This window comes from Pan paniscus, chromosome 10 (assembly GCF_029289425.2).
Source record: "Pan paniscus chromosome 10, NHGRI_mPanPan1-v2.0_pri, whole genome shotgun sequence".
NCBI lineage: Eukaryota > Metazoa > Chordata > Mammalia > Primates > Hominidae > Pan > Pan paniscus.
Window position 1 is genome coordinate 141,593,772 of NC_073259.2, and position 25,986 is coordinate 141,619,757.

The window sequence follows — 25,986 nt, forward strand, 5'->3', positions numbered from 1 at the left end:
TCTGAGGACGTTCTGAAAAGTTCCCAAGCCCCACCTTTGGTAGCTGCCCAGACCCCAGCTTCCAATTCTTCCCTCTTCTTTGCATGGGTAGCCGTCAGCCCCATAGCACCACCAGCGTCCAAAATAGACCACTTTTAGCAAATCCGGCAGGGCTGGGGCAGTCTAAGAGTTTGGAAACAAACTGAGAATAGAGGGGTCCTATTTCATGCCAGGTTCTCGCTGGTTTACGTTCCAACTCCCCTCTGTCCGTTGTGCGAAAACGTCTCCAGGCCGACCTTCCTTCATTTATTGTCAACAAACGTCCTGGGAGAGCGGCTACAGCCGGCCGCTGAACCCAGAAGGGACTTTCTCTAGGCTTTCTTGGCACCCTCCCAATTATCTTCCTTCTCTTGCCCGAGGGCAGACCAACACAGCTACGAACATGGGTGACTGAGGGTCAGACCCCTTCCCGGAACTGCCTCCAAGCTCCTAATTTTTGCCTAATGTTAAACCATATCCAAAGATGAATATTTAAACCATCAATTCAGTGGCGGAGTAAATTAAACGTTATTCTCCGATCAAACAGGAGCTTCGGGTCCACCTGTTTGGAAGCACCCAGGCGGCTTGGAGAGGTCCGGCCTTCGGGTGCGACCCGCAGGGGTTGCCTTGCCCGGCTCGCGGAACGGACGTTTACGTGTCGCAGCTACGAACCCACCAACGACACCAAGCACTTGCCGGGCAGACCAGGCGTCGTGGAGGCGCCCCAGCCCCCCCACCGCCCCGCAACGACGCGTCCCAGAGGTGCGTAGTGCTTGGCGCGGTGACCAGACCTGGCCGCCTTCCTGATTGCACAGAGCGAGAGGCCACACTCTGGATCCCAGGCCGGGTCCCTGCGGTTCTGGGAGGGAGGTCCCGGACGCCTCCCAGATCTCGGGCTTCCGTAACCCTGAGGCTGGGTTTTAAAATCACGGCTCTTCCAAGTTACACGAAGAGTCCATGGTCAAGGGTCAAGGGTGGTCTTCGACCCTCGGGATCGTCTTCTTGAGAAATGGCTGAGAGCTAAGCCTAGAGCTGCCCAGGGAAGGAAGCCAAAGAGCTGGAGCCGAGCGCGAAGGGCTGGGAGGCGCGGGGAGGCCCCTTACCCCCGACCCCCCCACACACACACTGTCCTGCCCGCTAATAACGCTGATAATAGTAACAGTATCGGCCAACTGTTTCCCCCCTGCTCCTGGTCTGCCAGGCACCGGATCCTCCTTCAGCACTCCCAGCACTCACTGAAGAAGACACTATGGAATTCTCCGTTTTCCAGACTAGAAATAAGGAACTCGGAGAAATTAAGAAACTCGCCCGACGACCCTCAGGCAGTAGCACCTGGCCAGGTTTGCTTTCTGAACCACTAACTCCACTCGCGCGCGCCACCTTTCCTGCCTGGGCCTCTTGCGGGTCACAGGGGTGGAAGCCTGACCTGGGCCAGGGCCCGGATTTCTTCCTCCTGGCCTCTGTGCCACCGCCCCCGGTGCCAGGAAGCGCTTTTCTCTCCCCGAGACCCAGACGCGCCGAAAGACTCGCGCGGTCAGTTCCCCGCCCCACGCCCTGGGCTGTGCGTGTTCTTGTCGCGCGGTCAGTTCCCCGCCCCACGCCCTGGGCTGTGCGTTTTCTTGTCGCGCGGTCCGTTCCCCGCCCCACGCCCTGGGCTGTGCGTTTTCTTGTCGCGCGGTCCGTTCCCCGCCCCACGCCCTGGGCTGTGCGTGTTCTTGTCGCGCGGTCCGTTCCCCGCCCCACGCCCTGGGCTGTGCGTTTTCTTGTCACGCGGTCAGTTCCCCGCCCCACGCGCTGGGCTGTGCGTTTTCTTGTCGCGCGGTCAGTTCCCCGCCCCACGCCCTGGGCTGTGCGTTTTCTTCTCGCGCGGTCCGTTCCCCGCCCCACGCCCTGGGCTGTGCGTTTTCTTGTCGCGCGGTCAGTTCCCCGCCCCACGCCCTGGGCTGTGCGTTTCTTGCCAGCCTCTGCCGAGTGCGGGCAACGGCGCCGCCAGACTCCCCCAGACCGCGCTCCGGCCCACGCCTGACCAGAGCACCTGCTCCACAGGGGGGCGTTCCGCGCGTCCTTCCTCCCTGGTGTGATTTTCGTTCTTTTTCCTCTCGTGGTCCCCAAGAACCCAGGCACCCCTCGACGTCGGTGCCGGCGGTACCGGGAATCCCTCCCCCGGACTCCCTGCGGGCCCGAAGCCACCTTCTAATCCCAGCCGCCTTCCCCGGGCGGCGGAGGTGGGCGGCTCCGGGCTCCGCGCCGCCCCGCGAAGCCGGAATCTCTCTTCGGAGTCTCGCTGCAGCTCTCCACTTCGTCGCCCCGCACTGGATCCTGGTAGCGTGAACCTTGCCCGGGACGCGGGCTGCGCTGGCCTGGGGGAAAGGTCCAAGAGACGAGGGGGCCGGGACGCGGGGCTGTCGCAACGACTGGCCTTCTGCGAACCCTCGGGCCGGCAGGCTCGGGACTATCGGGGTGGGAGTGGAGGCGGTGGCCGCTGGAGAGTAGAGAGAACGTCCAGGAACCGGTGGACTAGGGGTCCCCGGCGGCTGGCCGAGGGTTGCAAGCAGAGGGGACTGTCGGTTGCCAGCAAGTCCCGAGCAGATGCCTTCTGGCAGGGCAGTCACATCCTACAGTGCCGATTCTGTGTACATTGAGTATCCAGAATGAATAAAGTCTGTTTATACATTGGAAGGTAGCTTATGATTCCAAAATCTCATCTCCAGGCTGCCTAGATCACACGGCCCCGTTTCATTCATTTTTACTTAATAACGGTCGTTAGACAATTGAGAGAAACAGCAGAAACCACGAGAAAAATAATGGAATCCAACGGCGGTAAGGACTGACAAGGCTGGCGGGGAGATTTAGCAAATGGTGGCTTCTGAGAGTTTGCGCCAGTGCTTCACCACGTTTTATTGGAAGTGTGGAGAGTCATGATTCTCATTCCTCCCCAGCCTTCCGGAAAAACGCTCAGAAATTTCTTTCCACATTGACACCCGATTACAGTCTAAATAGTAACCTTATTCTGATTGTTAATGTAACCTTCTCGTAATCTCTACAAAAATACTTTAGTTTTTCTAGCTGCGTTTTCATGTAATCACTGAAATTATTTTTAATTGGTTTTAAGCATTCATTGATTCCATATACACCACCTGCAAAAAAGTTACATAGGTGATCGCTAACAATACTAGAATTCGCCCCATCCAAAGGAAACATTAGAGTAGAAAAAGAAAAAGGATTTGAGAATCCAGTATGAAATTCAGTTAATCATTTCTTCCCTGTTACTCAACTACCTTAACATTGTCAGGTTTACCTGAACATAAACTTCATTTTCTTAATTGTTCTTAGAACGAAGGGATATGTTTATTGAAATCAGTAATTAAGAATATTTTGGGACAGTTATGATTTACTTAGCCAGTGAAGCAGTTTCTATTCCCAAATCCAGGCAAAGAGAACAATAAGATTAAACGTAGCCTAAGAGATTTCCTTTTTGTCAAATAATGTGATTTTGCTATGTATAGAGGAGATGTCTATATGTAAGGGCATATTTATGACCAGTAGTTCCTAAAATTAAGGGGACTATTATTGTGTTACTCAAGGTATCAGTTGTATAGGATACATTATGTCATATTTCAAACAATGTTTATAAAGAGATTAGTATAATTAACCTGTATGTACTTCTCCTCTGGGCCAACCTTGTGTCTTCTTTATCTGCTGACAGTCCCCTCCCCGCTGAATTATTTTGAATCAAATCCCAGATAGTCTATCATTGTATTGTATTTTTGAATATTTCTCTAAAAGATAATAATTCCATCAATGAGACTGGGTGCAGTGGCTCCTCCCTGTAATCCCAGCTCTTTGGGAGGCAGAGGTTGGAGGATCACTTTAGGCCAGGAGTTCAAGACCACCCTGAGCAACATAGCAAGACCCCATTTATAAAAAAGAAGATTCCCATCAATGTAACCACAATACCATTATCACACCTAAATAATCCATTAATAGCATCGGTTTATCCAGGCAATATTTAAATATCTTCAATTGTCTAAAAACTTTTTGTTTAGTTGATCGGTTTGAATTAGAATGCTAATAAGGGTTACGTATTGTGTTTGGTTGATATGGGCTATTATATCTCTTTTAGATTTCCTCAATCCTCTTTTTTTTGTTTCCCTTGCATTTTTTATGGGAGAAGCTGAACTGTTTGTTCTGAAGAAGTTGACATTCTGGACTTTGTAGCTGCAGGTAATAGTTTTTTGGCAAGATATTCCCAGGGATAAGGTCGTTTATTCAGACTTTTGAATATTGGCAAATAATAATATTGTTTGTAGAGGGAGAAGGATTAGTCAAGATATTTTGAAGAATCAACTATTGAAAAAACAAATTTTTATCAGAGTAAGCATGGATCTGGTAAAGATTATGTGAAATTTTCCTAAATGCAAATACAATCTAAAATTGTAATGTCTTACAATTAAAAAATAGATTATTTTCCATATATTTATAGAAATATAAATGATCAATCAACTATTTCATTGACAATTTTAAATCTAGTTTTATCTTGAGGAGAATAAAGTTTTTTATATCTTTAGTATTTTAGTTGAAGATCCAAAGACATTTTATGTTAAAACTTTAGGTTTTATATTGTTTTGTGTTTTAAAACATAAAATCTAAAATGTGGTAATATCCATGAGGTGCAGATAGAGTAATAGCACAAATTCTGTGTTCATGAAAATTCATTTTAGGATAACTTAATTAAAAGGACTCAGGATTTGAATGATATTAGATTAGACAGAAAAAAGTTCACTTGAGTGTAAGACATAAGTAATAAAAACCAAAGGTAGCTAACTTTTTTTAGGCTTCTTCTTTCTTTAACGAGTATGCATATGAAATAAAATTTCCATGTCCATGTCCATTTTTCCATGGTACATAGGGCTTCTATAATTTCATCTATTTCATCCTGCAGTTATTTTCACGGGTTTCTGTGTCCACCACTATCTGGAATCTCTGAGATGGTGAAAACGAAATCTTATTCTTCTTTATATTTCAAACAATTCCTAGCACATTATCAAACATACCTGATAAAATTTATTGTGTCTGTAATACTGGTAAGCATGTAAAAGGGTGGTAAATATATAGGCTTTAAGTTTAGATAGATCTAAATATTATTAAAATTACCAAATTATTGTTTTTAAAAAGTATTAGTTTCCTAGGACAAATAGAGATTTTTAGATAAGGCTGGATTTGTAATACTTTAAGCAACAGGTCACAGTGCTTAAGTATTTAATGCCGATTTGGCAAGCAGCTGATGTTTTACATAATGCTGTCGGGTATTTTATATTTGCGTGTATTTTCTGATGCACTGGATCCAGCACTTCATGTCACGTCATATATCTGTTTATAATGTATACAAATGTATTTTCATATATATTTGATGTTTGATGGCTTTGAAACTTTAATCTTGAAATAGATTTTAAATTTTTATTAAAACTATTTAAATAATTACCGTAAGGAAAGAGCTCTTATTAGTTGAAAGAAAATGTAGATTCATGTTTCCTTGGAGACTAGTCTAGTTTCCAAGGATAGACGGCAGTGAGGAGTTGGGTATCTAGATGGAATTTCTGTTGGTTTGGATTCCAGCTCTGCTGCTTACCAGCTTTGTGACCTCAGGCAAACAACTTAACCTCTCCAAGCCTCAATTTCCCCATCTATCTAATGGTGATATTTATAAGTTTCGCCTTATAGGGCCATGGTGGGGATTCCATGAAATAGTGAATGTGAAGTGCTTAGCACAGTGCCTGGCACATACTCAATGCTCTATGCATGTCAGCTAGTACTTAATGATGCTAATAGACATGTTATGTTCCGAAGCACGGGCGGGATCTTGCCTGACGTCCTTCTCTCTGCGTCCTGGTCAGTCTTCACATGGTGGGCATCCTTTATTTCTGGTCACACAGGGGTGGTACACAGAGCATGCTGTTTCTTTCCTGCCAGAAGGTTCCTGCTGCAGCTCTCCTGCTAGTTTAGCTTAGCCTTCTGGTTTGAGGGATGAGTCACATGTACCATCACTTCCCAGGACCAACAGGACCTTTGAGGAAAGCTATCCCTGCTTACACAGAGAATTGCCCTTGCCTAACACTGAAGCCTGGCAGAGTAACATGAAGTAACCACAGCAATTCTAAAATTAGAATTAGCATGCCTAGAATAACAGGTAGAAGCTTCTCTTGTACTTTATCACTTGCTTCATTTCTGCTCAGCCTAATTTTCACTTGATGTGTAGATTTATTTTTTGTTCACCCATCCAGAAAATGTTGACTGAGGAATTACTCTGTGTTAGGTGCTGTTGTAGGAGCAAGGGATACAATGATGATCAAGGCAGATGCAGCCCTTACCTTCAGGTTGTGGAGTCCGGATACAGACTGGAGGCAGGCAGCTGTAAGATGTGTGACAAATGCTGCGCTGGATCAGCCCATGGTATTAGGAGAGCAGGTAAGGAAGGGTGGGGACGGGAGCGGACAACCTGGAGGAAGAGGCACCTAAGCAGAGTCCAGAAGGCTGAGGAGGAGTCAGCAAGTAAAAGAGAGGGGAATCATGACATGCCATCTCAACTGTAGGGCACGGCTAGCTGGCTGACTTAGCTGCTGTAACACCGGATTTTTGCAAGACTCCTTGAGTATTTCTCGTGGGCTTGCGAACAAATCTGAGCAAGAAAACCACGTAATTTCTTTTATGCCCTGCCCAAGAAAGCCACCTGGAGGGGCAAGGGGACCTTAGCAGAAAGAAGCTGGAGGTGGGGGGAGAGCAGGGTGATATTACTCTCCATATGGTGGGGGGTGGACACCTCCCTGTCATATGGCTCGTAATATCCAGCGGGGGAGAGGGGGTTGACTTTCCCCTACGTTATTGGTAATATCACCCCCCTCTCTCCTGCTAAATATTAAGTACAGTATCACAGGTGGGGTGTACACCCCCGGCAATGTGTGAAGTAATATCAACTTCTCCCCCTCTGGATGTTAGAAACAATATCACAGGGGGGTGTACACCCCCCTGCGATCCTGGGAGTAACATCATCCTCTTTCCCCCGGATATTAGGAACAATATCACAGAAGGTGTTTACAACTTTTGCAATGTTGGGAGTAATATCATCCTCTCTCACCCTAGATATTCAGAACAACATGACATGGGAATTGTACCCTTCTGTTTATTGAGAGTAATATCATCCTCTCCCTTTCTGTATATTAGAAACAATATCACAGAGGGCTGTGTACACCCCCAGGAATGTTTTGAGTAATATTATCCTCTCTCTGCCTGGATATTTGGAACAATATGATAGGAGTTGTGTACACCCACTGTGATATTCGGTTTAATATCAACTTCTATCCCCTGGATATTGGGAGTAATATCTATTTTTAGCCCCTGGATACTAGGGACAATATCACAGGAGGGGTGTATACACACGGCGCTATTGGGAGTAATATCATTTTCTCCACCCCTTGATATTAGGTACAATATAACAGTGGGGATGTGTACCCCCTGGGATATTGGGAGTAATATTAATCTCTTCCCCTGTGGATGTTAGGAACAATATCACAGAAGGGGTGTATACCCCCAGCGATATTGGGAGTAAGATCATCCTCTCCCAACTTGGATATTAGGAACAATATCACAGAAGGGGTGTATACCCCCAGCAGATATTGGGAGTAATATCATCCTCTCCCAAAATGGAGATTAGGAACAATATCACAGGAAAGGTGTAAACCTCTTCTGATATTTGTGGTAATATCATCTCCTCCCCTCATTGATATTAGGAACGATATCACAAGGTGTGTACAGCCCCTGCGATATTGGGAGTAATATTATTCTCTCTTCCCCTGGATATTAGAAATAATATCACAGGCGGAGTGTACAGCCAACCCCCTGTGATATTGGGGGTAATGTCATCCTCTTTTAATCTGGATATTAGGAACAATATCACAGGGGGCTTGGACACTTCTTTCGATACTGGGAGTAATATCATCCTCTCCACAAGTAAATAGTAGGAAAAATATCAAAGGTGTGTACACCGCTTGTGATATTGGGAGTAATATCATCCTACCTCACCTGGATATTAGAAAAAATATCGGGGGGCATTTACACCACCTGCGATATTGGGAATAATATAATTTTCTACCCCAGTGGATATTTAGAACAATATCACAGGGGCAGTGTACACCCTCTGAGATATTGCGAGTAATATCGTTCTCACCCCGCCGCCCCCACCCCAGATATTAGGAACAATATAACAGGCAGATTATACACCTGCTGCAACATTGAAAGTAATATCATCCTTTTCCCCCTGGATATTAGGAACAATATCTTATGGGGGGTTTACAGCCCATTCCATTTTGGGAGTAATATCAACTTCTTCATTGCTGGAAATAAGAAACAATATAGCAGTTCTGGTGTACACACCCTGTGATATGGGCAGTAATATCATAGACTCTCCCCCGGCATACTACGAACAATATCAAAAAGGGGTGTATACCCACAGCGATTTTGGGATTAATATACTCTCCCCCCTGGATATTAGGAACCATATCAAAGAAGGAGTGTCTACCCCTTGCGATAGTGACAGTAATATCATCCTCTCCCTCCCTGGATATTAAGAACAATACCACAGAATTGGTGTACACCCACTACGATCATGGGAGTAACGTCATCCTCTAACCCCTGGATATGAAAAACAATATCACAGAGGAGGTGTACACCCCTCGCGATATGGCCGTAATATCATCGTCTCCTCCACTGCGTATTAGGAACAATATCAAAAGGGGTGTGTACACCTCCTGCGCTATTGGGAGTAATGTCATTCTCTTTTCCCCTGAATATGAGGAATAATATCACTGATGGGGTGTACAACTCCTACGATATAGGCAGTAATATCATCCTCTCCCAACCTGGATATTAGGAACAAAATAACAGGACATGTACACCCCCTGCGATAATGGGAATAATATCATCCTCTCTCCCACTTAATATTAGAAACCGTATCCCAGGAAGAGTGTAAACCCTCTGAGATATTGAGAGTAATATCATCCACTCCCTACCTAAATATTAAAAACAATGTCACGGGAGGGGTGTACACCCCTACAATATTGGGAGTAATATCATCCTCTCCCTCCCTAGTTATTAGAAACAATATAAAAGGGGTCACGTACACCCCCTGTGATATTGGGAGTAATATCATTCTAATCCCCCCTGGATATTAGGAAGAATATTATACAGGGGATGTACACCCCTTGACATATTGTGAGTCATATCATTTATCTTCCCTTGGACGTTAGGGACAACATCACGGGGCGGGGGGTGTCCCCTGTTATATTGAAATTATTATCATCCTCTCCCAAACTGAATATTAAAAACAACGTCACGGGGGTGTTGTGACCCCAGCAATATGGACAGTGCTATCATTGTCTCCCTCTCTAAATATTAAGAACAGTATCACAAGAGGGGTGTACACCCCCTGCGATATGGCCAGTAATATCATCGTCTCTACCTTTGGATACTAGGAACAACATCACAGAGGGTGTGTACACCCCCTGCGATATTGGGCATAATGTTAGCCTCTCTTCCCCTGGATATGAGGAACAATATCCCTGGTCGGGGGAGGTGGAGTACATTAAGAACAATATCTGAAGGAGGTGGGTGTACACCCCGTGAGATATTGGGTGTAGTATCATCCTCTCTTTCCTAGGATATTAAGAACAATATCACAGGAGGGGTGTACAGCCCCTGCGATATTGTGAATAATATCACCCTACCCCCCTCTCGATATAAGGAACAATATCCCGGGGTGGGTGTACATCCCCTGCGATATTGGGCGTAATGTCATCATCTCCCAACGTGGATATTGGGAATAATGTCACAGGGGGGTGTACACCTTCTTCGATATTGGGAGTAGTATCGTCCTCTCCCCTCGGGATTGTAGGCAAAATATGGAAGGGGTTTTACAACTCATGCGATATGGGCAGTAATATCATCCTCTCTCCACCTAGATATTAGGAACTATATCACAGGCGGCTGTACACTTGTTACGATATTGGGAGTAATATCATCCTCTCCCATCATGGATATTAAGAACAATATTCCAAAGGAGGTGTACACCCCCTGCGATACTGACAGTAATATTTGGCTCTCCCCTTCGGGATATTAGGAACAATATCGCAGGAGGTGTGTATAACCCCTGTGATATTGGGAGTAATATCGTCTTCTCCCCCTGAATATAAGGAACAATGTCACAGGAGGATGTACACCCCCTGGGATATTGGGAGTAATATCATTTTCTCCCCCTCGAGATATTCGGAACAATATCACAGTGGGTGTGTACAGCCGCTGCGACATTGCCACGGGTATCATCCTCTCCCTCACAGGATATAAGGAACAATGTCACAAGGGGTGTACACCCCCTGCGATATTGGGGGTAATATCTTCCCCTCCCCCGCTGGCTATTAGGAACAGTGTCACAGAAGGGGTGTCCACTCCCTGCTATATTGGGAGTGAGATCATCCTCTCTGTCCCCGGATATTAGGAACAATATCCCTAGGGAGTGTACACCTCCTGCAATATTGAGACTAACATCATCCTCTCGCCCCCTGGATATTAGGATCAGTATCACAGGGGTGGTGTACATCCCCTGCGAAACTGGAAGAAATATCATCCTCTCCACCTTTGGATGATAGGGACAATATCACGGGGGAAGTCTACGCCCCCTGCGATATTGGGAGTCATATCATCCTCTCCCACCCAGGATATTAGGAAAAAAGATGACCGAAGGGATGTATACCCACTGCGATATTTTTCATAATGTCATCCTCTACTCCCTGGCAATTAGGAATAACATCATAGAGGGGTGTACACTTTCTGTGATATTGGGAGTAACATCCTCTACCCCTCGGATATCGGGAACAATTATATTAAGTATTAATATTCATAAATATAACAATTAATAGAAATCATCGATATAAATAATTACTTTAAAGATAGTAAAAGTTAATACGGATTAAAAATATTAATGGTTACTATTAATAATTAATAGCAACCTCACAATAATAACATAATGATATCGGTAATTAATGTTACTTAATTAAATCAATACGTGATGTTGGTAATAAAACAATTAAGATTAATAACTAATATTGAAAAATGACAATACTAATAATTAATTTTAATCATGCATAAACATATTTAAAATAATCATTAATGATTAATAACGTTATACTATTAATTAATATTACCATTGATAATTATTAAGACTGATGTTTAACAATAATATTATTAAGATTGATGCTTAATAATTAATCGTATTATTTCTCCTAATACCGCAGGGGGTGTACACCTACCCGAGATATTGTTCCTAATGTCCAGGGATGGAGAGCATGATATTAGTTTTAATATCTCAGTAGGTGTACACTCACCCTGTGACACTGATCCTAATATCCAGGGAGTAGAGTATGACATGACTCCCAACATAGCAATGAATGTACAGCCACCCGGTGATATTGCTCCTAATATTCACGGAAGAAGCGTAGGATATTACTCCCAATATCGCAGGGAGTGTACACCTCTTCTGTGACATTGTTCCTGGTATCCCGCGGGGGAGAGGATGATGATAATTAAAGTATCGCAGGCTGTGTTCACTCACCCTGTGATATTGTTATAAATATCCTGAAAGGGAGAGGATGATATTACTCCCCGTAATAGATAGATATTACTCCCCATAACAGAGCAGGAGGTGTACACCCACCGTGTGATACTGTTCCTAATATTCAGAGGCAGAGAGGTCGATATTACTCTCAATATCGCAGGAAGTGTACACCCCCGTGTGAGATGGTTTAATAATATTCCAAGGCAGAGGGGTTGATATTACTACATTTATCGCAGAAACTGTACACCCCCCCAGGGATGTTGTTCCCATGATCCTGGAGAGAAGAGGATGATATTAGTTTAAATATGACAGAAGGTGTACACGCCCTCACTGATATTGTTTCTAATTTCAGTGTGGGAGAGGAGGATATGACACCCAATATCACAGGGAGTAGAAACACAGCTGTGATACGGTTCTTAATATTCAGGGTGGAAGAGGATATTACTCCCAATACAGACGGGTGTACAACCTCTGCACACCGAGGGTGTACACCCATCTGTCAAACAGCACATAATTTCCAGAGGGGGAGATATTACCCCCAATATAGTAAACAGGCTGTGAGTCCACCGTGGATCGTAATAACTCGGGGGGGAGAGGAGGTGGCTCTTACTCCCCATATCGCGGGGGGTGCCTCACCCCACTGCGAGGTGGATCATAATAGCGAGGGGGGGGAGAAGGGGTGGCTGTTACTCCCCATATCGCGGAGGGTGCCTCACCCCCCTGACATGTGGATCGTAATAAATAGCCGGGGGGGGGGAAAGGGGGTGGCTCTTACTCCCCATATCTCAGGGGGTGCCTCACACCCCTGCAATGTGGATCATAATAAATAGCTGGGGGGGAAAGGGGGTGGCCCTTACTCCCCATACCGCGGGAGGTGCCTCACCCCCTGCGATGTGACCTGTGTCCATTGTGAGCATTCTCTTTTTTCCTGCTATTAGGAACAACTTCACAGAGTGTGTGTACACAGCCTGCGATATGAAAACTAATATCCTCTGCACCTCCGCATGTACGGACCATATCACACACTGGGTGTACACTTTTTGCGGGATTTGGGGTCATATCATCCTGTGTTTCCCTAAATAGTCGGGGAAATATCACAGGCCTATTCGGAGGCACATCCTACTTTTGCTACTGGAAATTAGGAGTAATGTCACAGATGGGGTGTAAAGCCGCTGTCATATTTGAAGTAATATCATGCTCTCCCCCACTAGTTGTGACGCACAGTATCACAGGGGGTATATACCTTCTGCGGTATTGGGAGTAATATCATCATCTCTTCCTTTACATGATAGGAACAACATCAGAGACGGGGTGTACACCCCGTGTGTTTTTGAAAGCAATGTCATTCACTCTTCTTCTAGATTTTACGATTCATATCACAGGCGGGGTGTGCACCTCTTCTTATATTGGGAGTCATCGGATCCTTTTTCAAGCTGTATATTTAGAACAATATCCCATGGGGCTGTACATGTCTTCGATACTGGTCGTAATATCATCTTGTCCTTTCCTGGATACAAGAAAAAATATCACAGACGAGGTGTACACCCCTTCTAATATTGGGAGTAATATCACCTCTCCCCATGTGGTTATTGAGGACAAAATCACAGGGTGGTGTACAGTTCCTACTTTATTGAGAGTAATATCATCCACTCACCCCCTGGATATCAGGAGCCACATCACAGAAGAGTTGTACACCCCTTCGATATTGTCAGCAATATCACCGTCTTCCCACCTAGATATTAGGAACAATACCCCGGGGGGCTTGGGGGTGTACACCCACTGCGAGATCCAGAGTAATATCAGCCTTTTCCCGCTGGATATTAGGAAGTATATCACAGGTGTGTGTGCACCTTCTGCGATATTGGGAGTAATATCAGCCTCTACCCCGCTGCATATTAGGAACAATATACGGGGGGCGTGGGGGTTACGCTCCCTGCGATATTGAGAGTAATGTTATTCTCTTCTCCCTGTACGTTAGGAACTATATCACGGGGTCTCTACACCTTCTGCCATGTTGGGATTAATGTAATCCTCTCCCCCCATTGAATATCAAAAACAATATCACAGAAGGGCGTACACCCTCTGCGATATGGCCAGTAATATCATCGTCTCTACCTTTGGATACCAGGAACAACATCACAGAGGGTGTGTACACCCCCTGCGATATTGGGCATAATGTTAGCCTCTCTTCCCCTGGATATGAGGAACAATATCCCTGGTCGGGGGAGGTGGAGTACATTAAGAACAATATCTGAAGGAGGTGGGTGTACACCCCCTGAGATATTGGGTGTAGTATCACCCTCTCTTTCCTAGGATATTAAGAACAATATCACAGGAGGGGTGTACAGCCCCTGCGATATTGGGAGTAATATCATCCCCTCCCCCTCTCTATATAAGGAACAATATCCCCGGGTGGGTGTACATTCCCTGCGATACTGGGCATAATGTCATCATCTCCCAACGTGGATATTGGGAATAATGTCCCAGGGGGGTGTACACCTTCTTCGATATTGGGAGTAGTATCATCCTCTCCCCTCGGGATTGTAGGCAAAATATGGAAGGGGTTTTACAGCTCATGCGATGTGGGCAGTAATATCATCCTCTCTCCACCTAGATATTAGGAACTATATCACAGGCGGCTGTACACTTGTTACGATATTGGGAGGAATATCATCCTCTCCCATCATGGATATTAAGAACAATATTACCAAAGAGGTGTACACCCCCTGCGATATTGACAGTAATATTTGGCTCTCCCCTTCGGGTTATTAGGAACAATGTCGCAGGAGGTGTGCACAACCCCTGCGATATTGGGAGTCATATCATCTTCTCCCCCTGAATATAAGAAACAATATCACAGTGGGTGCGTACAGCCGCTGCGACGTTGCCACCAGTATCATCCTCTCCCTCCCAGGATATAAGGAACAATGTCACAAGGGGGCGCACACCCCCTGCGATATTGGGGGTAATATCTTCCTCTGCCCCGCTGGCTATTAGGAACAATGTCACAGAAGGGGTGTCCACTCCCTGCTATATTGGGAGTGAGATCTTCCTCTCCATCCCTGAATATTAGGAACAATATCCCTAGGGAGTGTACACCTCCTGCAATAGTGAGACTAAGATCATCCTCTCGCCCCCTGGATATTAGGATCAATATCATAGGGGTGGTGTACACCCCCTGCGAAATTGGAAGAAATATCATCCTCTCCACCTTTGGACGTTAGGGACAGTATCACGGGGGAGGTCTACGCCCCCTGCGATATTGGGAGTCATATCATCCGCTCCCACCCAGGACATTAGGAACAAGATGACTGAACGGAGGTACACCCGCAGCGATATTTTCAATCATGTCATCCTCTACGCCCTGGCAATTAGGAGAAACATCATAGAGGGGTGTACACTTTCAGCGACATCGGGAGTAATATCCTCTCCCCCACAGATATCGGGAACAGTTATATTAATTATTAATATTAATAAATATATTAATTAATAGTAATCATCGATATTAATTATTGCAATAGAGATAGTAAAAGTTAATACGGATTAAAAATATTAACAATTACTATTAATAATAACAATATCACTATTAATAATAAAATAATGATATTAATCAATGTTACATAAATCAGTCATAAGTGATGTTGGTAATAAAACAATATTAAGATTAATAACTAATATTGAAAAATGACATTAATACAGATAATTTTAATCATGCAATCGTACATTTAAAATAATCATTAATGATTAATAACGTTATACTATTAATTAATATTACCATTGATAATTATTAAGACTGATGTTTAACAATTAATATTATTAAGATTGATGCTTAATAATTAATCATATTATTTCTCCTAATACCGCAGGGGGTGTACACCTACCCGAGATATTGTTCCTAATATCCAGGGATGGAGAGCATGATATTAGTTTTAATATCTCAGTAGGTGTACACTCACCCTGTGACACTGATCCTAATATCCAGGGAGTAGAGTATGACATGACTCCCAACATAGCAATGAATGTACAGCCACCCGGTGATATTGCTCCTAATATTCACGGAAGAAGCGTAGGATATTACTTCCAAAATCGCAGGGAGTGTACACCTCTTCTGTGACATTGTTCCTGGTATCCCGAGGGGGAGAGGATGATAATAATTCCAGTATCGCAGGCTGTGATCACCCACCCTGTGATATTGTTATTAACATCCTGAAAGGGAGAGGATGATATTACTCCCCGTAATAGATAGATATTACTCCCCATAACAGAGCAGGAGGTGTACACCCACCCTGTGATATTGTTCCTAATATTCAGAGGCCGAGAGGTCGATATTACTCCCAATATGGCAGGAAGTGTACACCCCCGTGTGAGATGGTCCTTAATAATATTCCAAGGCGGAGGGGGAGATATTACTCCCAATATCGCAGAAAGTGTACCCCCCCAGGGATATTGTTCTCATGATCCTGGAGGGAAGAGGATGATGTCACTTTAAATATCACAGAAAATGTGCACGCCCCCACTGATATCGGTTCTAATTTCAGTGTGGGAGAGGAGGATGTGACGCCCAATCACACCTGCAGTAGAAACACAGCTATGATACTGTTCTTAATATTCAGGGAGGAAGACAATGATATTACTCCCAAAACAGACGGCTGTACACCCTCTGCACACCGAGGGTGTACCCCCATCTGTGAAATAGTTTATAATTTCCAGAGGGGGAGATGATATCACTCCGAATACCGTAAACAGGCTGTGAGTCCACCGCGGATCCTAAAAACCAGGGAGGGAAGAGGGGCTGGCAATTACTCCCCGCATCGTGGGGGGTGTCTCACCCCCTTGCGATGGGGGTCCTAAGAGCCAGTGGGGGATGAGGGGCTGGCTCTCAGTCACTGCCTTGCGGGTGGTCCTTCCCCCCGCTGCGATGGGGGTCCTAAGAGCCAGGGGGGGAAGAGGGGCTGGCTCTTACACCCTGCATCAAGGGGGGTCCCGGCGATGGGGGTCCTAAGAGCCACGGGGGAAGAGGGGCTGCCTCTCAGTCCCCGCCTTGTGGGGGGTGCCTCCTCCCCCTGCGATGGGGGTCCTAAGAGCCAGGGGGGGAAAGGAGCTGGCTGTCAGTCCCTGTCTCGCGGGGGTGCCTCCCCGCTCCGGGATGGGGGTCCTAAGAGCCAGTGGGGGATGAGGGGCTGGTTCTCAGTCCCAGCCTCGCGGGGGTGCCTTCCCCCCAGGCGATGGGGATCCAAAGAGCCAGGGGGGTAAGAGGGGCAGGCTCTCATTCCCCGCCTCGCGGGGGGTGGCTACCTCCCCTGCGATGGGGGTCCTTAGAGCAAGGAAGGGAAGAGGGGCTGGCTCTCAGTCCCCACCTCGCCAGGGGTGCCTCTCCCCCCCTGCGATAGGTGTCCTAATAGCCAGGGGGGGAAGAGGGGCTGGCTCTCAGTCCCCGGCTGGCGGGGGATGCCTCCCCGTGCTGCAATGGGGGTCCTAAAAGCCAGGGGGTGAAGAGGGGCTGGCTCTCAGTCCCTGCCTCACGGGTGGTCCTTCCCCCCGCTGCGATGGGGGTCCTAAGAGCAAGGGGGGGAAGTGGGGCTGGCTCTCTGTCCCCGCCTCGCGGGGAGTGCCTCGCACCCTTGCGATGGGGGTCCTAAGAGCCAGGGGGGGAAGCGGGGCTGGCTCTCAGTCACCACAGCATGGGGGGGCCTTTCTGTTCTGGTTTTGCCCAAGAGTAAGCTTATTTGCATCTGGTTCTAGCAGGGCAGTTGCTGCGAAGGCCCTCAAAAAGGGGGGCCATCCTTTAGAAACCCTGTCTAGCTGTTTAGAGAGGTAGGCCACCGGTCTCAGCCAGGGCCCCACAGTTTGGGTTTAAAGTCCAGCTGCCATCTTTTCTCTGACGCATACAGTGGAAAAGGCTTTGTGAGATCGGGTACCCCGTCGGCTGGGGCTTTCAGAAGTTTTTCCTTTAAGTCATGAAAGACTTGCTGTTGTTGGAATCCCCATTCCAAAAGTTCCCGGTCCCCGCCCCCTTTGTGACATCATACAAAGGCATGGCTAATACTGCAAAGTTGGGCTCCACAGTCTACAAAACCCCACAGCTCCTAGGAATTCTCTCACCAGCCTTCTGCCCTTAGGCTCCGGAAGATTGCAAATGACCTGCTTTCTTTCGGATCCCGGGCTGCTTTCGCACACCTGTCGAATAGTAAATCCCAAGTAAGCTACCTGCGGTCGTCGGCAGATCTGAGTTTTCTTCTTGGACAGCTAATAGCCACAGCCCTCCAGGTCGGTCCTAAGGATCTTAGAATCCGCGATGGGGGTCCTAAGCCACGGGAGGAAGAGGGACTGGCTCTCAGTCCCCGCCTCGCAGGGTGTGCCTCCCCCGTGTGATGGGGATCCTCAGAGTTGGGCGAGGAAGAAGGGCTGGCTCTCAGTCACCGCCTCGCGGGGGGTGCCTCCTCCCCCTGCGACGGGGGACCTAAGGGCCAGTGGGGGAAGAGGGGCTGGCTCTGAGACCACGCCTCACTGGGGGTGCCTCCCCCCACTGCGATGGGGGACCTAAGGGCCAGTGGGGGAAGAGGGGCTGGCTCTGAGACCCCGCCTCGCTGGGGGTGCCTCCTCCCCCTGCGATGGGGGTCCTAAGAGCCGGGGGGGAAGAGGGGCTGGCTCTCAGTCCCCGCCTCGCGGGGGGTGCCTCCCCCCCTTTCGATGGGGGTCCTAAGAGCCAGGAGCGGAAGAGGGGCTGGCTTTCTGTACCCGCCTCGCGCGGGGTGCCTCCCTGCCCTGTGATGGGGGTCCTAAGAGCCAGAAGGCTTAGAGGGGCTGGCTCTCAGTCCCCGCCTCGCGGGGGGTGCCTTCCCCCCTGCGATGGGGGTCCTCACAGCCAGAGGGGGAAGAGGGGTTGGCTCTCAGTCCCCGCCTCGCCGGGGGTGCCTCCTCCCCCTGCGATGGGGGTCCTAAGGGCCCAGGAGGAAGAGGGGCTGTTTCTCAGTCCCCCGCTTGCGGGGGGTGCCTCCCCTCCCTGCGATGGGGCTCCTAAGAGCCAGGGGGGAAAGAGCGGCTGGCTCTCAGTCCCCTCCTCGCGGGGGGTGCCTCGCCCTCCTGCGATGGGGGTCCTGAGAGCCAGGGGCAAAAGAGCGGCTGGCTCTCAGTACACGCCTCGCGGGGGGTGCCTCCCCCTCCTGCGATGGGGGTCCTAAGAGTCTCCGGGGTAAGAGGGTCTGGATCTCAGTCACCGCCTCGCGGGGGGTGCTCCCCTCCCTGCGATGGGGGTCCTAAGAGCCAGGGGGGAAAGAGCGGCTGGCCCTCAGTCCCCGCCTCGCAGGGGGTGCCTCCCCCTCCTGCGATGGGGGTCCTAAGAGTCTCGGGGGTAAGAGGGTCTGGATCTCAGTCCCCGCCTCGCGGGGAGAGCCATGCTACGCTGCGATGGGGGTCTTAAGAGCCAGGCAGGGAAGAGGAGTTGGCTCCCAGTCCCCGCCGCGCCGGGGGTGCCTCCCCCCCACAGCGATGGGGGTCCTAAGAGCCATGGGGGGAAGAGGGGCTGGCTTTCAGTCCGGGGTGCCTCCCCCCCCTCGCGATACGGATCCTAAGAGCCGGGGGGGAACAGGGGTTGGCTCAGTCCCCGCCTCGCGGGGGGTGGCTCGCTCCGCTGAGATGGGCATCCTAAGAGCCAGGGGAGGAAGAGGGGGAGAGGATGATGATAATTTCAGCATCGCAGGCTGTGTTCACCCAGCCTGTTAAATTGTTATTAGTATCCTGAAAGGGAGAGGATGATATTACTCCCCATAACAGACAGATATGACTCCCCATCGTAGAGCACGAGGTGTACACCCGCCCTGTGATTTTCTTCCTCATATTCAGAGACCGAGAGGTTGATGTCACTCCCAATATCGGAGGAAGTATACAGCCCCATGTGAGATGTTCCTTAATGATATTCCACGGCGGAGGGGGTGATATGACTACATACATGGCAGAAAGTGGAAACCCCCCAGGGATATTATTTCCACGATCCTGGAGGGAAGAAGATGATGTTACTTTCAATAAGACAGAAGGTGGATGAAGTGGTGGACTGCCCCTCCACACCTGTGAGTATTTCTAGTTGGGTGGGACGAGAGACTGAGAAAAGAAATAAGACACAGAGAGAAAGTGTAAAGATACAACAGTGGGTCCAGGGGACCGGCGCTCAGCACACCAAGGACCTGCACCGGCACCAGCCTCTGAGTTCCCTCAGTTTTTATTGATTATGATTTTCATGATTTTAGCAGAAAGGAATGTAGTCGGAGAGCAGGGTGATGATAAGGAGAGAGTCAGCAGAAGACATGTGAGCAAAAGAATCCATGTCATAATTAGGTTCAAGGGAAGGTACTATGACTGGACGTGCACGTAAGCCAGATTTGTTTCTCTGCACCCAAACATCTCAGTGGAGTAAAGAAGAACAAGGCAGTGTTACTGCAAACATGTCTCGCCTCCCGCCACAGGGCAGCTTTTCTCCTATCTCAGAGTTGAACGAATGTACAATCGGGTTTTACACCGAGACATTCAGTTCCCAGGGGCAAGCAGGAGACAGTGGCCTTCCTCCATCTCAGCTGCAAGAGGCTTTCCTCTTTTACTAATCCACCTCAGCACAGACCCATTATGGGTGTCGGGCTGGGGGACGGTCAGGTCTTTCACATCCCATGAGGCTATATTTCAGACTATCAGATGGGGAGAGAGCTTGGACCATACCCTGCTTTCAAGGGCAGAGGTCCCTGTGGCTTTCCACAGTGCATTGTGTCCCCGGTTTATTGAGACTAGAGAATGGCGATGACTTTTACCAAGTATACTGCTGGTAAACATTTTGTTAACAAGGCACGTCCTGCACAGCCCTACATCCCTTAAACTTTGATTTTATACAACACATGTTTTTGTGAGCTCCAGGTTGGGTCAAAGTGGCTGGGGCCAAGCGGCTAGGGCAAAGCTACAAATTAACAACATCTCAGCAAAGCAATTGTTTAAAGGACAGGTCTTTTTCAAAATGGAGTCTCTTATGTCTTTCCTTTCTACATGGACACAGTGACAGTCTGATCTCTCTCTCTTTTCCCTACAGGTGGACACGCCCCCACTGATATTCCTTCTAATTGCAACGTGGGAGAGGAGGATATGACACGCGATATCGCAGGGAGCAGAAACACCCCTGTGATACTGTTCTTCATATTCAGGGAGGAAGAGGATGATATTACTCCCAATACAGACGGGTGTACACCCTCTGTACACAGAGGGTGTACACCCGTCTGTGAAAGAGTTCGTAATCTCCAGAGGGGGAGATGATATTACTCACAATATGGTAAAGAGGCTGTGAGTCCACGGAGGATCCTCAGAGCCAGCGGGGGAAGAGGGGCTGGCTCTGAGACCCCGCCTCGCTGGGGGTGCCTCCCCCCACTGCGATGGGGGTCCTAAAGGCCAGTGGGGGAAGCGGGGCTGGCTCTGAGACCCCGCCTCGCTGGGGGTGCCTCCCCCCCCTGCGATGGGGGTCCTAAGGGCGAGTGGGGGAAGAGGGGCTGGCTCTGAGACCCCGCCTCATGGGGGGTGCCTCCCCCCCCTGCGATGGGGGTCCTAAGGGCCAGTGGGGGAAGAGGGGCTGGCTCTGAGAACCTGCCTCACGGGGGGTGCCTCCCCCCCTGTGATGGGGTTCCTAAGGGCCAGTGGGGGAAGAGGGGCTGGCTCTCTGTACCCGCCTTGCAGGGGGTGCCTCTGCCCCGTGATGGGGGTCCTAAGAGCCAGAAGGCTTAGAGGGGCTGGCTCTTTGTACCCGCATCGCGGGGGGTGCCTCCCCCCCCCGTGATGGGGGTCCTAAGAGCCAGAAGGCTTAGAGGGGCTGGCTCTCTCTACCCGCCTCGCGGGGGGTGCCTCCCCCGCCCGTGATGGGGGTCCTAAGAGCCAGAAGGCTTAGAGGGGCTGGCTCTCTGTACCCGCCTCGCGGGGGGTGCCTCCCCCCCCGTGATGGGGGTCCTAAGAGCCAGAAGGCTTAGAGGGGCTGGCTCTCTGTACCCGCCTCGCGGGGGGTGCCTCCCCCCCCGTGATGGGGGTCCTAAGAGCCAGAAGGCTTAGAGGGGCTGGCTCTCAGTCTCCGCCTCGTGGGGGGTGCCTCCCCCCCTGCGATGGGGGTCCTAAGGGCCAGTGGGGGAACAGGGGCTGGCTCTGAGACCCCGCCTCACTGGAGGTGCCTCCTCCCCCTGCGATGTGGGTCCTAAGAGCCAGGGGGGGATGAGGGGCTGGCTCTCAGTGCCCGCCTCTCGGGGAGTGCCTCCCCTTCCTGCGATGGGGGTCCTAAGAGCCAGGAGGGGAAGAGGGGCTGGCTTTCAGTCACCACAGCTTGGGGGGCCTTTATGTTCTGGTTTTTCCCAAGAGTCAGCTGATTTGCTTCTTGTACTAGCAGGGCAGTTGCTGCCAAGGCCCTCAAACAGGGGGGCCATCCTTTAGAAACCCTGTCTAGCTGTTTAGAGAGGTAGGCCACCGGCCTCAGCCATGGCCCCACAGTTTGGGTTTAAAGTCCAGCTGCCATCTTTTCTCTGACGCATACAGTGGAAAAGGCTTTGTGAGATCCGCTAGCCCCTGGGCTGGGGCTTTCAGAAGTTTTTCCTTTAAGTCATGAAAGACTTGCTGTTGTTGGAATCCCCATTCCAAATGTTCCCGGTCCCCGCCCCCTTTGTGACGTCATACAAAGGCGTGGCTAATACTGCAAAGTTGGGCTCCGCAGTCTACAAAACCCCACAGCTCCTAGGAATTCTCTCACCAGCCTTCTGCCCTTAGGCTCCGGAAGATTGCAAATGACCTGCTTTCTTTCGGATCCCGGGCTGCTTTCGGACACCTGTCGAATAGTAAATCCCAAGTAAGCTACCTGCGGTCGTCGGCAGATCTGAGTTTTCTTCTTGGACAGCTAATACCCACAGCCCTCCAGGTCAGTCCTAAGGGTCTTAGAATCCTCGATGGGGGTCATAAGCCAGGGGGGCAAGAGGGACTGGCTCTCAGTCCCCGCCTCGCGGGGTGTGCCTCCCCCGTGTGATGGGGATCCTCAGAGTTGGGCGAGGAAGAAGGGCTGGCTCTCAGTCACCGCCTTGCGGGGGGTGCCTCCCCTCCCTGCGATGGGGGTCCTAAGAGCCAGGGGGGAAAGAGCGGCTGGCCCTCAGTCCCCGCCTCGCGGGGGGTGCCTCCCCTCCTGCGATGGGGGTCCTAAGAGAAATGGAGGGAAGAGGGGCTGGCTCTCAGTCCCCGCCACGAGGGGGTGCCTCCCCCCCTGCGATGGGGGTCCCAAGAGCCAGGGGGGGAAGAGCGGCTGGCTCTAAGTCCGCGCCTCGCCAGGGGTGCATCCCCCCACTGCGATGGGGGTCCTAAGAGCCAGGGGGGAAGAGGGGCTGGCTCAGTCCCCACCTCGCGGGGGGTGGCTCGCTCCGCTGAGATGGGCATCCTAAGAGCCAGGGGAGAAAGAGGGGGAGAGGATGATAATTTCAGCATCGCAGGCTGTGTTCACCCAGCCTGTTAAATTGTTATTAGTATCCTGAAAGGGAGAGGATGATATTACTCCCCATAACAGACAGATATGACTCCCCATCGTAGAGCACGAGGTGTACACCCGCCCTGTGATTTTCTTCCTCATATTCAGAGACCGAGAGGTTGATGTCACTCCCAATATCGGAGGAAGTATACAGCCCCGTGTGAGATGTTCCTTAATGATATTCCACGGCGGAGGGGGTGATATGACTACATACATGGCAGAAAGTGGAAACCCCCCAGGGATATTATTCCCACGATCCTGGAGGGAAGAAGATGATGTTACTTTCAATATGACAGAAGGTGGATGAAGTGGTGGACTGCCCCTCCACACCTGTGAGTATTTCTAGTTGGGTGGGACGAGAGACTGAGAAAAGAAATAAGACACAGAGAGAAAGTGTAAAGATACAACAGTGGGTCCAGGGGACCGGCGCTCAGCACACCAAGGACCTGCACCGGCACCAGCCTCTGAGTTCCCTCAGTTTTTACTGATTATGATTTTCATGATTTTAGCAGAAAGGAATGTAGTCGGAGAGCAGGGTGATGATAAGGAGAGAGTCAGCAGAAGACATGTGAGCAAAAGAATCTATGTCATAATTAGGTTCAAGGGAAGGTACTATGACTGGACGTGCACGTAAGCCAGATTTGTTTCTCTGCACCCAAACATCTCAGTGGAGTAAAGAAGAACAAGGCAGTGTTACTGCAAACATGTCTCGCCTCCCGCCACAGGGCAGCTTTTCTCCTATCTCAGAGTTGAACGAATGTACAATCGGGTTTTACACCGAGACATTCAGTTCCCAGGGGCAAGCAGGAGACAGTGGCCTTCCTCCATCTCAGCTGCAAGAGGCTTTCCTCTTTTACTAATCCACCTCAGCACAGACCCATTACGGGTGTCGGGCTGGGGGACAGTCAGGTCTTTCTCATCCCATGAGGCTATATTTCAGACTATCAGATGGGGAGAGAGCTTGGACCATACCCTGCTTTCAAGGGCAGAGGTCCCTGCGGCTTTCCACAGTGCATTGTGTCCCCGGTTTATTGAGACTAGAGAATGGCGATGACTTTTACCAAGTATACTGCTGGTAAACATTTTGTTAACAAGGCACGTCCTGCACAGCCCTACATCCCTTAAACTTTGATTTTATACAACACATGTTTTTGTGAGCTCCAGGTTGGGTCAAAGTGGCTGGGGCCAAGCGGCTAGGGCAAAGCTACAAATTAACAACATCTCAGCAAAGCAATTGTTTAAAGGACAGGTCTTTTTCAAAATGGAGTCTCTTATGTCTTTCCTTTCTACATGGACACAGTGACAGTCTGATCTCTCTCTCTTTTCCCTACAGGTGGACACGCCCCCACTGATATTCCTTCTAATTGCAACGTGGGAGAGGAGGATATGACACGCGATATCGCAGGGAGCAGAAACACCCCTGTGACACTGTTCTTCATATTCAGGGAGGAAGAGGATGATATTACTCCCAATACAGACGAGTGTACACCCTCTGTACACCGAGGGTGTACACCCGTCTGTGAAAGAGTTCGTAATCTCCAGAGGGGGAGATGATATTACTCACAATATGGTAAAGAGGCTGTGAGTCCACGGAGGATCCTCAGAGCCAGCGGGGGAAGAGGGGCTGGCTCTGAGACCCCGCCTCGCTGGGGGTGCCTCCCCCCACTGCGATGGGGGTCCTAAGAGCCAGTGGGGGAAGAGGGGCTGGCTCTGAGACCCCGCCTCGCTGGGGGTGCCTCCCCCCCTGCGATGGGGGTCCTAAGGGCCAGTGGGGGAAGAGGGGCTGGCTCTGAGACCCCGCCTCGTGTGGGGTGCCTCCCCCCCATGCGATGGGGGTCCTAAGGGCCAGTGGGGGAAGAGGGGCTTGCTCTGAGAACCCGCCTCACGGGGGGTGCCTCCCCCCCTGTGATGGGGTTCCTAAGGGCCAGTGGGGGAAGAGGGGCTGGCTCTCTGTACCCGCCTTGCGGGGGGTGCCTCCCCCCCTGTGATGGGGGTCCTAAGAGCCAGGAGCAGAAGAGGGGCTGGCTCTCTATACCCGCCTCGCGGGGGGTGCCTCCCCCCCCCGTGATGGGGGTCCTAAGAGCCAGAAGGCTTAGAGGGGCTGGCTCTCTGTACCCGCCTCGCGGGGGGTGCCTCCACCCCCCGTGATGGGGGTCCTAAGAGCCAGAAGGCTTAGAGGGGCTGGCTCTCAGTCTCCGCCTCGTGGGGGGTGCCTCCCCCCCTGCGATGGGGTTCCTAAGGGCCAGTGGGGGAAGAGGGGCTGGCTCTGAGACCCCGCCTCACTGGAGGTGCCTCCTCCCCCTGCGATGTGGGTCCTAAGAGCCAGGGGGGGATGAGGGGCTGGGTCTCAGTGCCCGCCTCTCGGGGGGTGCCTCCCCCCCTGTGATGGGGTTCCTAAGGGCCAGTGGAGGTAGAGGGGCTTGCTCTCTGTACCCGCTTGGGGGGTGCCTCCCCCTCTGTGATGGGGGTCCTAAGAGCCAGGAGCAGAAGAGGGGCTGGCTCTCTATACCCGCCTCGCGGGGGGTGCCTCCCCCCCCGTGATGGGGGTCCTAAGAGCCAGAAGGCTTAGAGGGGCTGGCTCTCTGTACCCGCCTCGTGGGGGGTGCCTCCCCCCCCCGTGATGGGGGTCCTAAGAGCCAGAAGGCTTAGAGGGGCTGGCTCTCTGTACCCGCCTCGCGGGGGGTGCCTCCCCCCCCCGTGATGGGGGTCCTAAGAGCCAGAAGGCTTAGAGGGGCTGGCTCTCTCTACCCGCCTCGCGGGGGGTGCCTCCCCCGCCCGTGATGGGGGTCCTAAGAGC

The 25,986-nt window shown here is 50.2% G+C and overlaps 1 long non-coding RNA gene and 1 pseudogene across 1 annotated transcript; both read left to right on the forward strand.

Moving 5' to 3' along the window:
- The first annotated feature begins 16,723 nt into the window (after positions 1–16,723).
- Positions 16,724–18,858, forward strand: LOC129393565 (putative uncharacterized protein FLJ45355; annotated as a pseudogene).
- Positions 18,859–21,231: 2,373 nt separating this feature from the next.
- LOC129393569 (uncharacterized) lies at positions 21,232–24,857 on the forward strand. Its single transcript, XR_008620560.2, has 3 exons — positions 21,232–22,595; positions 23,298–23,521; positions 24,523–24,857. It is a non-coding gene; the product is annotated as an uncharacterized LOC129393569 (long non-coding RNA).
- Positions 24,858–25,986: the final 1,129 nt, after the last annotated feature.